The sequence below is a fragment of the Bufo gargarizans genome, chromosome 4 (assembly GCF_014858855.1).
Source record: "Bufo gargarizans isolate SCDJY-AF-19 chromosome 4, ASM1485885v1, whole genome shotgun sequence".
NCBI lineage: Eukaryota > Metazoa > Chordata > Amphibia > Anura > Bufonidae > Bufo > Bufo gargarizans.
The window spans coordinates 62,682,329-62,699,574 of NC_058083.1; the positions used below are offsets into that span (position 1 = coordinate 62,682,329).

At 46.4% G+C, this 17,246-nt stretch overlaps 1 protein-coding gene and 1 long non-coding RNA gene across 2 annotated transcripts in view; both read right to left on the bottom strand.

Moving 5' to 3' along the window:
* The window catches only part of LOC122935208 (zinc finger protein 397-like), a 1,371,324-nt gene that overhangs the window by 956,519 nt on the left and 397,559 nt on the right, over window positions 1-17,246 (bottom strand). The window lies entirely within an intron of this gene.
* On the bottom strand, window positions 5,594-11,029 carry LOC122933948. The gene is made up of 3 exons (XR_006388612.1): window positions 10,552-11,029; window positions 10,345-10,468; window positions 5,594-5,647 (listed from the first exon to the last, which is right to left on the bottom strand). It is a non-coding gene; the product is annotated as an uncharacterized LOC122933948 (long non-coding RNA).

A 17,246-nucleotide genomic window follows, 5' to 3' on the forward strand; every position in this document is an offset into this window, starting at 1 on the left:
CTTTGGTGGACGTGTGCAACAGTAAGTCGGAGTGGGGGATGTTCAAAAAAAGGACGGCAAGGTTTTTCCGAAAGCTCTCTAACCTCAGGAGCTGGGACAGATACCGTCTGTACCAGGAACTGAGAAAGAAACTTGAAAGACTCGTGTCGACGGGAGATAGCCGTGAGGATATCTCTCGTGTAAAATCCTTGCTCAAGAGGTGTCAGTATGATAGGTACGCCTCTTTGGTTACCGAGAGGGATTTCAGGAAATACTGCTTGCCCGAACCTTACGGGAACTGTAAGATGGCAGTAAGAAGTAAACTAGTAAATCTCTATTAGGGTGAATAGGACTTCACACTGTCCCTGCTGCCCTGTGCACATGGCAGCAGGGAGCTTACTATGGCAGCCAGGGCTTCAGTAGCGTCCTGGCTGCCATGGTAACCGTTCGGAGCCGCAGGATTACACTGCTGGGGCTCCGATCGAAACTGCCACCAATGACTCTAATACTGAGGGGTTGGGGGGCGCACTGCGCCACCAATGTTTATTATACTGGGGTGTTGGGGGGGGGGGGCACACTGCGCCACCAATGAAGATAACTGACCTGTTAATAGGATGTTCTTCTCAGCAGCGCAGTGGAGTCTCTCCCTCCCCCCTGTGCTGCTTCCGCCGCCGCCAATAAGGAGAGAGGCGGGAGGAGGTGGGGAGGGGCTGTGGCCACTGCGCCACCAATGAAGATAACTGACCTGTTAATACAAATACAGGAGGCACCTGAGGGGTTAACTGCAGCGGATCGCAGCTCCATGTCATAGAGGTCGGCCTGCGGCTACTTGATTCCAGCACCCACCTCCTGTATTTACAGGAGGAAAGTAGCCGGCACCCGACCTCTATGACAAGGAGCTGCGATCCACTGCAGTTAACCCCTCAGGTGCCTCCTGTATTTGTATTAACAGGTCAGTTATCTTCATTGGTGGCGCAGTGGCCACAGCCCCTCCCCTCCTCTTCCAATCTCTCTCCCTATTGGCGGCGGCAGCAGCACAGGGGGAGGGAGAGACTCCTTCTCCACTGCGCTGCTGAGAAGAACATCGGCGGCGGGGCAGAGAACTATCATCTCCGGTGCCCCGCCGCTGTATTCAACTGCAGAGCAGTCGAGAAGACTAAAAAGTCTTGTCGCCATTTGTAAATTCTAAGTCGACAATTTTGGTCACCATCTGGAGCCCTGGGTCCTGTAATAGAATGCCACCTCTGCCACAAGTCACTTTCTGAAATGTCTTCCCTAGATATTCCGCTATGACCTTTGAGCGGTATAATTGTAAATTGGGAGGAAGCACAGCAACTCAGTCACAAAGTGGAGACCACATAAAGTTACAGAGCAGGGTCATCGAGTGCTGAGGAGCAAGTGTATAAAAGTTACCAACATTATGCTGACTCCAGACCTCCTCTGCCATTACCATCAGCACATAAACTGTGCCGGGAGCTTCATTGCATGGGTTTCAGTGAGCGCTGCATGCAAGTGTTACATCATCAAGCACGTAAAGCATCCAACATCACTGGACTCTGGAGCAGTGGAGATGTCTTCTGTGCCGTGACCAATCACACTTCTCTATCTGATTATCTGATGGATGAGTCTGATCAATGCCAGAAGAATGTTACCTGTCTAACTGTATTGTGTCAGCTGTTCAGTCTGGTCAAGGAGAGCTAATGCAATGGGGTTGTTTTTCAGGGGTCGGACTCGGGCCCTTAGTTCTAGTGAAGGGGTATTCCAAATTGGTTGAGGTTATCTCCTATCCATAGTATGGGGGATAACTATTAAATTGGTGGGGGTCCTACCGCTCGTAACCCCACAGATCACATGAATGGGGGCCTCGTACCCCCTGAAAAGAACGGAGCGGCCAGTTTGGCATGTGCGCGGCCGCTCCATTCATTTCTATGGAAATTCTGGAGATAGCTGAGCACTGTACTTGGCTTCCTCCAGAACTCCATTAGAAATGGAGAGGCCATGCACATGTTCAACCAGCCGCTCAGTTCATTGTAGGGAGTATAGGGCCCCCATTCTTGTGATCGGTGGGAGTCCCTAACCCGACCTTCTGGATTGGGAATAACTTCGACCAACTGAAATACCCCTTTAATACTTCAACAAACCATAACATTGTGGACAATTGTAAGCTTCCAACGTTGTGGGAACAGTTTGGGGAAGGCCCTTTTCTATTCCCACAATGACTGTTCCCCAATGCTCAAAGCAAGCTCCATAAAGACATGGTTAGGGGAGTCTGGATTAACTTGACTGCTCACACTGAGCCCCGACCTCAACCCCACCCAACACCTTTGGAATGAACTAGAACAGAGATTGCGAGCCAGGCCTTCTCATCCAACATCTGTGTCTGAGCTCACAAATGCTCTTCTAGAGATTTGGGTAAAAATTCCAAAAGACACATTCCAAAATCTTGTAGAAATCCTTCGCAGAAAAATGGAAGGTGCAAACGAGGGGACCAACCCCATATTAATGCCTATGGATTTAGAATAGGATGTCATCAAAGCTCCCATAGCTGAAACGTGTAGGTTTCTCACTACATTTGTCAGTGTTTATAAAGTTATATAAAGAACTAGGTGTGGCCTAAACAGTTTAAGAATTTTATAATATTCTCCAAATAAACCATCTGGACCTGGGGATTTGTTATTAGGCTATTCCAGCTTTAATTTAGGTAATGTGGCAGCATCGAGTAGATCCCATAAGAGCTGTAAGAGTGTTGGATAACAATTGGATCTTTGGATCTAATTCCACTTACTGGAGTTCGATTCTCTCAACACCAGTCATCAGCAATAGATTGTCTAGGGAAATTTTTGGTGGCTTGGTAAGATTGGCAATCTGTTGACGAATGTATTCTCTGACCACTTTGGGTTTGGATTTATTAGTATCATTGTGGGGTTCATATATTTTAAGATTTTAATTTTTAGGAGGGGGGGTGATGAAAAAAACCCAAAGCCAAACATTTTAATTAAACTTTAATACATTTAGTTTTACTTTTTCAAAGAGATCATTTGTGACCACTTATACAATGCTTTAGTAAACAATTATTCCAGACTATTATAGCCTGTCAGTGCCACATGCCTCCTACATGCTCCTCACTCCAGTTGCGGGGCAGTGGTATCTCTGTCAATCACTATTGTTAAAGGGGGTTACAAAGCCACAACTGCCAGGATTGGAGAGAACACATCCCAGCAGCTGTGGTAGGAGCAGGGCTAAACCAGCACTGGTGACAAAAATGTATGACGCATTGCGGGAACTGGGACCTGAACCCCAACAAACATTTGGCACCGCCGGCCATACTTGGGGCAGATTGGTTCCACTAAGCACCACGCACAACTGTATTGGTGACACCGATAAAGTTGAGGGCCGAGGTAGAGCAGGGAGATGGCTCCATAGTCCCTACCTTACCATTCTGCCCTCCCTGTACAGGAGGCTGGACAACGTACAAGACGTCCCAATCCTGGCACAGGTGGAGAATGAAGTCACTGCACCACGTCGTCTGGACACCAGCTGTGTCGGGATGAACATGACTCACCGCGCACATCTGGGGATTGGGGTAAAGCTACTTTCACACTAGCGTTTTTGCTGGATCCGGCAGGGTTCAGCAAAAACGCTTCCGTTACTGATAATACAACCATCTGCTTCCGTTATAAACGGATCCGGTTGTATTATGCCTTATATAGCCAAGATAGATCCGTCATGAACTCCACTGAAAGTCAATGGAGGACGGATCCGTTTTCTATTGTGGCAGAGTTAAACTCTGCATCCCATGGCGCATGTTGCGGTTCTCTCTCCGGTATGGGAACGCAACCAAATGGAACGGAATGCATTCTTGGAGCACTCCGTTCTGTTCAGAACTGAAGCGTTTTTCTCCAGTATTGAGATCTTATGATGGATCTCAATACCGCAAAATAGAAACGCTAATGTGAAAGTAGCCTGGCTACTTTCACGCTGGCGTTTTGGCTTTCCCTCTCACAAGCGGTCCAAAACGGATCAGTTCTTCCCTAAATGGAAAAGGATCCGCTCAGAATGCATCAGTTTGCTTCAGTTCAGTCTCCATTCCGCTCTGGAGGCTGCCTGCAGAGTTTTGCTGTCAGCTTGACGAAACTGAGCCAATCTGGCACAATAGAAAACGGATCCGTCCTCCATTGACTTTCAATGGTGTTCATGACGGATCCGTCTTGGCTGTGTTAAAGATAATACAAACGGATCCGTTCTGACCGGATGCAGGCGTTTGTATTATCTGAACGGATCCGTCTGTGCAGATCCATGACGGATCCGCACCAAACGCGAGTGTGAAAGTAGCCTAAGGGGAGTACGAGTTTCATTATTTTATAAGGGTCTCAAGAGTCAGTTTTTATTCATTAGGGGAACACGAGGACATTACCACACAGTATGTTAAGGAGGCACCAGCACAGGGGGCATTGTTATTTATATAAGGGGGCACAATGGGGCATTATTATTATTTATTAAGAAGCAGAAGAGACACTTTCCACTATTGTTTTAGGGGGTGCGGTTTATGTTCCACTATTATTGGGTGTACTGTGCTACACAGCAGGTACAGTAGTGGGGCACATCGTATGTATTCTGGCCACAGCAGGAATGTGTGTTAGTAGATATTAGTTCAGATTTTAAATCCAGAGCTTGTCAGTCTTTGCTTGGATATCCATCATGGATTTCGCCCTTTGCAATAACAAGACTGAAATCCAGATTTTGACGTAGCTTACCCTGACCACTAAGCCTGCTGCCCCACACTCTGTGGTCATTTTTTACTGTGGGATCAAAGGGGTTAAACAGCCGAAATGTTACCTCCAATCCCGGCACCAGTCAGGTCTCCGAAGTGCTCCTACCGTGTATGGAGCGGCCTCAGCTTACTTCACTGGAGATCTAAGGTGGAGGCTCACCTGAAGAAACCTCCCAATTCCCTTCCTCCATTCATTATTCCATACCTGTGGTCACATGGACTGGAATGTCCTCATCCACCTCACTTTTACACGGGGGATCGCCCATCATCCGCTCTTCTTCATCCTCCACTTTAATATCAGTCACATCTTCCCCCTGATTTGTCATCTGTAACAATTCAGGACAATACAGCAGACAGGTGGGAAATCTAACAGATCGACATAAGAGACCCCCACAATCTATGACCCCTCTATGACTGCAGGACCCCCCTATATAGATGTGTATAGGGCTCAGCTCCATCTACCTGATGGTTCTCTGGGAGCTTTTCCTCTGGACAGTCCTGGGAATACAGAGGACGGGGACATCTCTCGGGGGGATTTCTTTCTATGATTCCATCTGTAAGAAACACACAGGGACAGGAGAGTTTATTACATGTTATGATAAGATGATGGGAGTAGCATCCAGGGGACCCTCAATGCAGACAATTCTTACCCTGCTGATCGCCCCATAAATCCATCTCCTCTTCTTCAACTTTAACCTCAACCTTAATATCCATCAGATTTTCATCCTAAACAAGAAAAATGTAAATTCATCTTTGGTCCAATCACTTTCTGGTCAGATTCTGATGAGACATCAGCTCCATCTACCTGATGGTTCTCTGGGAGCTTCTCCTCTGGACAGTCCAGGGAATACAGAGGACGGGGACATCTCTCGGGGGGATTTCTCCTCCTGGATCCATCTGTGGAGACACAAGCACACAGTGACTGAATACACGGCCTCCTGTAGATCTGTCTATTGATCAGACTCTTCTCTCAGCTCCTTCACTTCTAGGTTTAGTGATCGGGGCCTAAATAACAATGTTCTGCTCCTCAACAACTTTCTGCTAAACCCAAGCTAGTCCAGTCACCCCACATAGAAATCTCAGGCTGGAGAAATGTAATCCACTTTCAGCAGGTGGAAGAGACTCAGACATTGATGGATTTAGTTGAGTTGTCTGTGGAGAAAACCTTGATACCAATTCGGCTTGGAGATCTTATTCGATTAATTGATGTTTCTAGGGATCACGATTAAGGATTTGCTCAGAACCGTAAAGTCAAATTAACCCCCATCCCACAACAGCAGTGATGGGTTTTATTGACAGGCAGAGGTGCTGCTGGCTCCTGTAGATGCTCTCAGTCACAGCGGGATGATGAGTCTGACACCGTGCCTTTGAGCTAGGGGTCAGTGCATTCCTCCTGGTCCTCTTCCTTACAGCCTCAGAGAAGCCTTTGACATGCATCATGTCCGTCATGGCCCGCACCTAGTGGGGTGTCTTCTTTTTCTACTAAGAGGTAAGAGACAACAAAACCCCATGTGCTATGGAAGATACTCACAATAGTCTCCCTGTTGACTTATGTTAGAATAGTCAGTGTTTGAACTGCCGTGAGGAGGTTCAGGCGGAGGTGGGGGACCCCAAGCATATCTGTGTTCTTGTTGGTTTTTCAGTAGTGGTACCTGTTGCTAAGGTGGTGGTGGTAGGGGCTGTGGTAGCACCAGTGTAACTCAGGGCAATTGAAAGGGGGTCAAGGATGGCATATCACACACACAGTCTGATAAAAGTGTGTTTAACACAACCTGGGAGCTAGGTCGGGTGCTGAGGAGGAGGAGATGACATTAGAGTCGGGAGTCCAGAATCTCCGAAAAATCTGTCCGTGTCAGATCTGCTTCTGCTATGGTTATCTCAGGAACTGGTGATGCCACCGATACTGTGGGCGCAGGCTGAAAATGTGCCAGACCTAAGCCAAGGTTGGTTGCCGCTAGCTCTGTGCGAGTATCTCCTGTCTGGCAACTATTCTCCACAGTGCCAGAAGACAACAGGCATCACCATGTGCAAGATCTGCAGGATTAAAATAAGTGTTCACCCTGGATCTATTGAGGCACATGAGGCGGCATCACCCGGTCCAATGGCAAAATAGAATTGGCCGCCAGCTAGAGTAACAAGGGTGTCCTCCTTCTCCCAGTCTCCTTTGTGGCAGCCAGGCCACATCCAAATCCAGTACAGTGTCCCTGTCATCATCAGTTACCACTTCTTCCACTTAAACTACTCTTCCTACTATGCTCCATCGTTGCCTTTGGTAACGGAATGTGTGACCAGAAAACAATTCTACGTGCCCAACAATCTGATGGTGTAGAAACTTAACTCCCACCTGGCCAAGTTGCTGGTGGTGCAGTCGCTGCCGTACCACTTTGTGGATTCTGCTGCCTTTAGGGAAATTATGCCATGTGCTCAGCCTTGCTGGAAGATACCTAGCCATCATTATTTCTCAAAAAAGCTATCCTTACTCTCACGTGGTGGACAACATGGCCGTTTGACACCTGCAGCAGCTGTTATGGGTAGGGACAGTACATTCCTTTCACAGATACAAGGCCAGGTCTGCCAGTGTAATCTCGGATAGGATTTTTAGTGCAGCAGAAGGCATCATCACACCCAAAATGGCAAAGTTGTCCTCCACCTGTGTAGAAATCGACACTTTTCTCAAAATAACCGAGGTATGGATCTGTGAGGATTTTCACACCCTTCCGGCTAAGGCTGATGAATAGATGTGCCATTGCTGACAGTGACCCATCATGCCACTGCATGCCTGCTATCATGTTCCTCACTGTATGGCTGCTGCTGCCACTGATACTCCCTGCTGCTACTCCTGCTGCCAGTATTACTACTACTCCATTACTGCCACACACACAGACCTACTGCCTTGTATGTTCCTGTCGCGCTTTGGTGTGGGAGGGAAACACCACACTGAGCATAGGAGGGAAGGGGGAAACAGGAATCAGGCCTGAGAACTAGGACAACTCCTAGTGAAAACCCTAACAAAAATACTGACTGACTAACAGTATGAACAGACTCCAATACCTAGGAATACCTAGAGTCCTACCTAGCCCTATAGGACCCTGGTACTAATGGCAGGGACGAGACTACCTGTTCCTCCAAAAGGAAGGATGAACAGGAGTCTCCTTCAGGCCTAACACAAACAATAGGGAAATGCAACACACAGAACCCAAACAAAATACAAAAGGGAAAGGAAAGACTTAACTTCAAAGGAGCAATGGAAGCACCAGGAACTCAGCTGAGAGCCAACCACAATCTATCCAAAGGTCCAAACAGAAGCTATAAACCGCACAGCATAGTGGGAGAAGCAACTATAAATAGAGAAGGTTAAATGACCCTAATAGCCACACCTGGGGAAAGAAGGTGCGGCGAGCACCAGAAACAACACAGACGTCATTTGATCCAAACAGAAAACATGTCAGATCAAACCACGTGTTGACAGTCTCACCGATCTCCTGGGAACGTCCGTGACAATTCCATGCTGTGCTGCTACCGCTACTATTGTCACCACATGCCACTGTTTCTTCTTAAAATGAATACATGTGTGTGTATAAATATGCCCCCCCCCCAAAAAAAAAATTCTTCCCCCATTAAAGCATAATTTTTTGACAATTTCTGTAGAATCTGAAGGGTTTTGGGGATCCAGTTAATTGTAAATAAATAAAATAGCTGCTGGATCTTTAAAAGGGGATTTATTAATTGTACCGGGAATTAAACATAAAGGGTTGACTAAAGGACAGGGATAAAGGGAACATACAGGTCAGGGGTCGGGAAGGAAGTGCCTAACCAGCTGTCTATGTACAGTCTTATATACTAGCCATACACACACACACATGGCCCATACAGTGCCCATCCCTGGAACACCTCCCAAATCAGCACAGACCATTAGGGCTCTTTCACACGAGCTGATCCCATGTGTGAAATCCACTGCGTGAAAGAGAGCCAAGCCCCGTTCCGGACACCAGAGACACGGAGCAGTAACATGACTGATAACGCTCCGCGCCTCTCTGTGACCTTTTTACTACAAAATCACGGCGACAACTTTATCTCACTGTGATGAGGCAATCATGTCAATGCTCCATGTCTCTGCTGTCCGGAACGGGGCTTGGCTCTCTTGTAGACATGCTTGTAGAGGTTAACACTGTCCTGTGGGTGGCATCCTTGAGTCCAGAGTTGTTCTGCCTCCTAAAGGTCAAACAGACTTGCAGAACAGAGCACCGCAGGCCGTGGCTCCCCCCCAGGTCTGGAAGCATCATCAATCACCTGTTCGCAGGTGTGCTCCTCAGGGGGCAAGGCTCTGTATTGTCTCTTGAGCATGGTGACTCTTGATTTCCCAGATAAAACAGCAGTGTCTATTGTCTGTTGAGCGGATAACGCTTGTATTACACCAACAGATTATCGGACATATTTTCTGACCAATCATTGGTCAGAGGGCCGTTTACACACACATTGGTCTGATTGGACAGAAATCGGTCAGATAATTTGTGGGTATAATACAGGCCTAAAGCTGGATTTACACTGGCCGACTAAGCGGCCGATTGTCGGGAAGGAAGCGTACTTTCCCGACAGTCGGCTGCTTGTTCAGTGAAGGAGACCGTGCATTTACATGCAACGATCTCCCTCAAAGCATGAGGACGAGGTACCGCTATTGTGATCCCTCGACCTCATACAGAATCGTGGCTTCTGAGCGGCAGATCGCTGTTTAGACCACACGATCTGCTGCCCAGAAGCCATTATCGGTGGTGCCTGCATGAACGACAGGAGGACCCAATGAATGTGAGTTTCACTCATTCATCAAGAGATCGGCAGCACATTTACATGGCCAGATTGTCGGGAACAACCGTTCTCAGGAATGGTCGTTCCCAATAATCTGCCCGATTCTCGGGCCGTGAAAATGCACCTTAAGACTTGTCCTCCACTTGTCTTGTGGAGCCTCCGCAGCTAGAACACTCCAGGCCGTACATCTACTGCTAGAAGACACATGTCCGCTCTGCCAGGACCACAGACTGGAGGAGGAGAGAGAAGAGCCCGGTGATCCCACCTTCTCCTCCAGTCACACATAGCACCTTGTGTCTTCTCTGCTTGTGGAGTGACTAGAGGATCCCAGACATGAAGGGAGGAGAACTACTGGAATAAGGATGTGTTCACACCACGTCTGAGCCTTCCATCAGAGGTAGATATCAGGAGGGTTTCCTAACGTAGATGTCTGATAGAAGGAGGTGACGTCTCCCCTGTACAGTCCTATCATTCTATATAGTCACACAGGGGCAGACGTCACCCATAAGCCCCATGTATACGGCACGGCGCAGGTTTTCCTGCAGGATCCTCTGTATAGAATAGTGTCATCTACTGTACCGGCCGATGGAGGCCAAGAGGACACTATATCTGTCAGGGGGATGGAACCTATGGAGAAGTGTAATGTATATGGGAAATGTAGGCTCTAACGTGATGTGACCGGAGAATAACATGTGGAGCTCCTACATTACATGTCATTACACGCGTGTACACACTGCACATGACCGGACTGAGGCTCTAACACGGCCTCTTCTCACCTCGTCTCCTCTTACCTGGTGACGTCAGAGGCCGGGGAGCCTCCATCATGGCCTCCTTGTACAGATCCTGATGTTCTTCTATATACTCCCACTCCTCCATGGAGAAATAGACCGCCACATCCTGACACCTTACAGGAACCTGACAACACAATGACACCATCATCACCCAGACTCCTCCAGTGCTGTTACTGGAGAATTTCCCAGCATTCCCAGCAGTGCCACCTCTCCAGTCAGCAGCTCCATCATCTTGTGGGTGAGTTCTAGGATCTTCTGCTCATGTATCAGGGGAAAACCCTCTGTGATGGGGGTCCTGCTCCACCCTCCTGACTCATGGATGATGGGAGTCCCCCCCGATGTCTTCTTCACTATGGTGTAATCCTGTGGATGGAGAGAGACACTTAGGGAAAGAAATTCCTTCCTGACTCCAGATCTACAATCAGAATCCCTCCCTGGATCATGGTCCCATCTCCAGTAATCTAGTCACTAGAAGCTGGAATATTATTACCCTCCAGACCCTTCTGGACTCTTCTAGAGAATCCTCCATGACTCCTTCCTCTGGCAGAGAGCTCCATAGTCTCACTGCTCTTACAGTAAAGACTCCTCTTCTATGTTGGTGGAGAAACCTTCTTTCCTCTAGACGTAGTGGAGGCCTCCTTGTTATAGTCCAGTATCATCTAGATGTCAGACTAGTGGTAGAAATCCTCCCTCCGGGCCACACTCCGGCCCTCTCCTGCTCTGCTTCCTCTCCTCCTGGGTACAACGTGCTTACTCACCTTCTCATGGCTCCTACAACATGACTATTGGTTTCCATGATCCATCACTGACCATACTGGTGGCTGATCTTCAGGTTCTCCATCACTTGGAAGGCCCGGAGGCCGTTCTCCAGGACCCTGGACTCTTCCTATCACTTCCTATGATGGATTCTCCTTCCCGATGTCTGACTTGTTACAGAATACAAGAAAGAGGAGAGAAATCTAGAAAAGTTTACCTCTCCGCTCAGCAGGGAGATGATCTCCAAGGTGAGGTCTAATATTCTTCTGCTGATCTCCTTCCTGTCCATCCTTGGTGGTCATTCAGGAGAAGAGGAGAGACCTGGAGGAGATGGAGGCTTCTAGTACTGCAGGCGCCTTTATGAGGAGAGGAGAGGCTGGAAATCCTCCAGGGACAAGAGCATTAGTGAGATCCAGAACCGCACTTACTGCTCCTGGAGAGACCCCGCTTCTCAGAGCCCCCCGCACCGGGGATAAAGGGGGATTCTGGAGAAATGGCTGATACCAGAGAAAAGAAGAGGCTCCAGACACCACAGCAGTGACTACCGACCAGGACCTGCTCTGTATCTGCTGCACTGCAAGAGCTGAAGGACCTGGGATGATGTCACCATCATGTGATCAGTGCAGGGGGCGGAGCTCAGCAGTGGAAAGAAGTGGTAGAGAAAGACCTGGGATGATGTCACTAACATATGATCAGTGCAGGGGGCGGAGCTCAGTAGCTGAGAATAGTGGTTGTCAAGGACCTGTGATGATGTCATGCACATGTGACCAGTGAGGGAGGGGGCGGAGCTCTATGCAAAAAAAAAAAGAAAATGGAGGAGTGATGAATTCAGTGTGAGAGCCAGGAAAATGCTGGGAGTTGTAGTCCTCTCCTCTTCTACCTCCTCCTGTAATGTCCTCTGATATCATATAATAGCGGCCTGGACATGCTGGGAGTTGTAGTCCTCTCCTCTTATACCTCCTCCTGTAATGTCCTCTAATAACACATAATAACAGGCTGGTCATGCTGGGAGTTGTAGTCCTCTCCTCATACCTGCTCCTGTAATGTCCTCTGACATCACACAATAACGGCCTGCACATGCTGGGAGTTGTAGTCCTCTCCTCATACCTCCTCCTGTAATGTCCTCTGACATTGTAGTGTCCCACTAGGTAAAGGTGGGCACTACACAAGGGTCAATTGGGCCACGTTGTCCTCCTACTCCTGAGGGACAGTGGCAGTGTATTTAACAGTCCATTTTTATATATTTCCATGTGTATTTATGTGTATTCTTCCCTGTGATGTGTGTAGCAGTCCTATTAGGGTGCAGTTTATCATCCTAGACACTAGAGGGAGATAGGGAGCCCCTAGTATATATGTTCAGGCCTAGACAGGGAGGAGTCAGTCTGTGTAGTCAGGAGTCTGTGGAGACAGAAGTGAGAGGGCACCAGCCAGAGACAAGCTGAGGGCCTCCTCCTGACATGCAACTAGACAGCCCAGGCTTCTAGTTGCCCCCAGGAGGCTAGTGAAGGAGTACGGCCTGCCTGAAGTTCTCGAGCCTCTGTTAGCTCAGAAGATTCACCCCAAGAGAAGAGTTTGCCTCCTGGGAGAAACCTGCAGTTCCCACAAGCAGAGCAGAGCCAGTGTTCCAGTCAAGTAAGCTGAGAGGCAGAAGGATTATTAATTTAAAGCAAGGGATATATACCCGAGGAAGATTAGACTATTGTGTTCTGATCCATCACATACAATTCAGATTAATTCCTTTTATAAAAAAAAAAGTTTTTGCATCGCCACATCCCAAGACCCAGAACTGTGTGATTTTTGTGGGATGACCTGTAGTTATTATTCGTACCATTTTGGGGCAGATAAAGACTTTTTGATCACATTTTATTATGTTCTTTGTATGGTGTGTAGGCAAGAAACAGCAATTCTTTCTTTCGTTTTTTGTTGTTTGCAGCGTTTACCGTGCGGGCTAAATTACCTGATTATTGTATAGTTCAGGTCGTTACAGATGCAGCGATACCAAAGATGAGGAGGGAATTTTTTTCTTTTTTCACATTTTAAAACTTTTTCAGAATTTTTCTTTTTACTTAGAGATTTATTTAAAAAGACTTTAATTTTAATAGGACAGTTAGAACTTTTAAATGACTGAACAAAGAAGTTCCTTTGTAGCCAGATGCATTCCTGGAAGTGACCCGTCTGAGGTCCCATTAATACTGAAAGTTTCAGTTGCTGGACATTGAGAGTCTACTGAAACTCGTTTGTGAAATCTGGTCCGAAGACCAGGAGACCACCTGGGGGATGGATGAAACTGTATATCAGAGGCCCAAAGGTTTTTTAAATGTATGTCTCCCTCTCAGCTCTATTGTCCCTGGATTATAAGGCACCTCATAAAGTTTCAGCAGATATTCCCTCTTTGGCATGTTGCCCCAAAATGGATGTGGCTATCATTAAACTATCCAGGAGGTCCCTAATGCCTTCAGATGATGGTTCAAAGTTAAAAGAACCAATGGATAGGAGAGTCTAGTGAGCCTTGAAAAAGAGTTACCAGGCTTCTTCTGCCCTAGCATGAATCAGCATTGCCCAATATAACACTGTCAGTGCCTGCATGAGGGACAAGAGGTCCTTCGGAGAAACAGAGAGACCACATACTCAGAGGGGAACCAGAACCATGCGACTAGTGGACAGTAGCTTTATTTCTTATGCCAGGATCGTACTAGTTGGAGGCCACCTCCTCTGTTTTTCTTCTCAACTGGGAGGACAATGTTCCAGATGTTGTAATCAATTTCCACCTCCAGAACAACAGAGTACTACCACAGCTGATTAATATGCAAGTACATTCCACTGCCAACAAGGATTGTCAACCTCCGTTAATGTTCTGTACTCCAGAGACATCATAGAAAAACTGTTCGGAGGAAGAGGATGGTCAAAAGCTTCGGTGCCCCTTTTGTGTGGCCAAGTGCCTTCAAAGTCTATGATGCGCTATCATTGCTAAAATGGGGGTGACTGACTCTGCTGGCGGACAGTTTAAGCAGAGGCTGTACAGCGTCAGAGTGGTCTCTGAACCTAGTTGTGTTCCTTCAGATCACTCGTAAGTGGGGAGTTCCAGTGGTGGCTCTTATGGTGACTTGCAACAATCCAAGCTTTACGTTTTATGTTTCCTGTACAGTGAAGACAATCCACTCGCTCTGGACACAATTATGATTCCATGGAATTTTCCACTGGCATACATATTTCTGCTATCAGTGATGATTTAGAGAGTGATACATCCGCAGGATGAGCTGCTACATCAGTCATTTCTGTCCTGGAGTTTCTTGCACCAAGGGTTTGACAAGGTTTCAGCCATCTACCTTGAAAGTCCAGATTGCTGTTCCTCTTTTGGCATAAGATATGCTCATCTGGTTAAGACATTTTATAAGGCAATCTCTAGACTCAGGCCCAGAATGCTCCAACCTATCTCCTCTTAGGATCTTTAGTTAATCTTAAAATGGTTGTGAGTCTCTTCAGGAATTCACTCTCTCACTTCTCTCTTGGAAGGTCTCCTTCCTTATGCCAATGAGTTCTGTCAAAACAGTGAACTTCTATTCGTCCATTGTTTGTTAACAACAGGACCAGAGCCTCTAAGATAAGAGACCCCAAACACTTTTTTCTACATTCTTGAGACCTTTAATATCCTGAGGGAAGGATAACCATGAAATCTTCCAAGGGCACCCAGAAGTAAGTTATGGCAAGCTTCCAGTGTATGACTCTCAGACTTCTCAGTGATATTCACTTGTTATGTTGCATTGTCTCTATCAGGACCATGGAGCATTTTGTGTGTTAGAAGAGCAAACTTGTAAGGCAAATTCTGGAGCACTCCTAATTCTTTCTTTACTCAGGATAAGACTTTGTATAGATCTTCAGAAGAGACTTCCTTTGCCAGTCAGTTTTGAGATCTTTCCATAGGTCCCTCCCTAGGGAATTCTATTTGCTATATGCCCATATGTTCTTGCTGTAAGGGACATAAGATAAGTGTTAGATTTAGAATGTAAAGCTGTTTTCCCTTAGTCCCATCAGCAGCACCAGGCTCCCTTCCTATGATGTTCTTAGGCAGTCTGCTAATAAAGATTTAAAATAAAATATACAAGGAGTTTGTGGCACATTATATATAAGTGTTCAGCTATCAATTAAAAGTTCAATCTGTCCCATCAGCCCGCCGGGCAGAGAATCTACCATATGTTGTGCTGCTGATGGGACTAGGAGAAAACAGATTGGCTGTGTGAATCCCATATTGTGGTGCGGACCCATTGACTTGAATGGGTCTGCAATCCTCAAAAAATGGCAAAAGGTAGGAAATGTCCCATCTTTTATGGTGCAGAAGCACAGATCCGAAAGCCCACAAAAGCTCTTCTGAGTGTTTCCAATCCATGCCTCAGGTCCACAAAAGATAGGACATGTGCTATCTTTTGCCGTTTTTTGTGGATCGCGGACCTATTCAAGTCAATGGGTCCACAGCACAGAGTGCACACGGCCAGTGCCCGTATTTTGTGGACCTGCTGTTCGTGTTAAAGAGACCTAAATCGAATGGTTTTTTGCCCCTTAGTCCAACAAGGTGACTCATATCCCATTTGTTTGATCTCTGATATAATACACTATAATACTTATGTAGTACAGCGTGGCACTGCCTAATAGGCATACATGGAACGCTGACCTGAGGGCCTTCAATAGAACCCCAACTGACTGGCAACCTGAAATTGCATTTTTGGGGTGCCGATGGTTGGCAGAGAGAGCCTTTTCATTTTCTTATGACACCACATCTTGACAGTGGAAAATAGAAGAATGACAGCAGCACAAAAGCCCCAACAATATAACAATGCAACAGTCCATCTAAAAAGTGTTAGGTCATAACAGTCACTGGAAAATCCAGAGGAAAGCAATTTACATGTCTGAATAAAGAACCATCGAGGATATCTTGATGTCTGTGGATTCTTGTGGATGACATCATGTCTTGTGACTGAGGCAGCCAATCTCCACCATCAAGATGACTTTGTCTTATGATCAAGCCAGCCACTCTTTTTCCTGTGACATGACGTCATGTTTTGTGTTTACTTAGCTTTATTATTTTTCAAGCATATCTTTCTTTAGCAATGTTTGCTCAATATTCAGAAAGCAAAATTCAAACATAGGATCTCACAGGATCCAGACTCTTGTGAAAAACAGAGGGGTACATTTAAAGAAAAGGGTAAAGAGTACAATAAAATTTAATATAGCAGTTCCGCTGGGTCAGCATTATACATATCATGTAAGTAATCAGCAGACTATCTCCCTTAATCCAGGGTTTGCTTATAATTTGAATGAAAAACAACTTGCTTATCTAGTGAGTAAAATATAAACCGGCCTATCAAGGCCTAAGAGAAGAAAATAAGTAAGGAATAAAGAGGGAAGACAATAGGTATAAGTCACCGAGGTAGCCAAAACTCCGGTCAGGAGAGAGGGGGATAGGATAGAGGGAAGTGTATGGGCATAATACAGTTCTAACTATCCCTGGACCTCATTCCTTCATCTATAATAGTATTTTCCCCTATCATTCTCGAGAATTCCGTAGAGTAAAGAAATTCCACTAATGAGTTCCATCTAGTATAGAACAAGCCTTCCAGACTATTCGAGTGTGCTGTGAGTTCTTCCATTCTCAGTAAATGTCTGAGTTCAGACGCCCATGCACAGAGAGAGGGAGCACCCACCTTTTTCCATTGTCTTGGAATTACCATACGTGCTGCTATAAGAAAGAATCGCAGCGGGTTCTTCTTCAGATTAGCTATCGAACCTGGGATTAGCGATAAAAGCGAAATTTTAGGGGATTTACTTGGGAATTTGTTGTAGATAAGAAAAACCTGGTCCCAAATTTTTTTTTATTATTGGACATGCCCACCAGATGTGTCAAATTGAGCCTACCTCAGTTTTGCATCTCCAACATAGGTTGAAAACAGTAGGAAACATTTTTTTGAGAGTCGAAAGGCAGTAATACCACCTAGCTAGGATCTTGAAGTTATTTTCCTTTGCATGAGATGCTATAGACAATCCATGAGAGAGTGTACACATCTTAAGGACATCCTCCGGCGAAAAGGTCATTTGCAGATCAGATTCTCATTTTTTGAAGAATGGGGCTATATCGGGGTTGCTGCAGTCCTTTA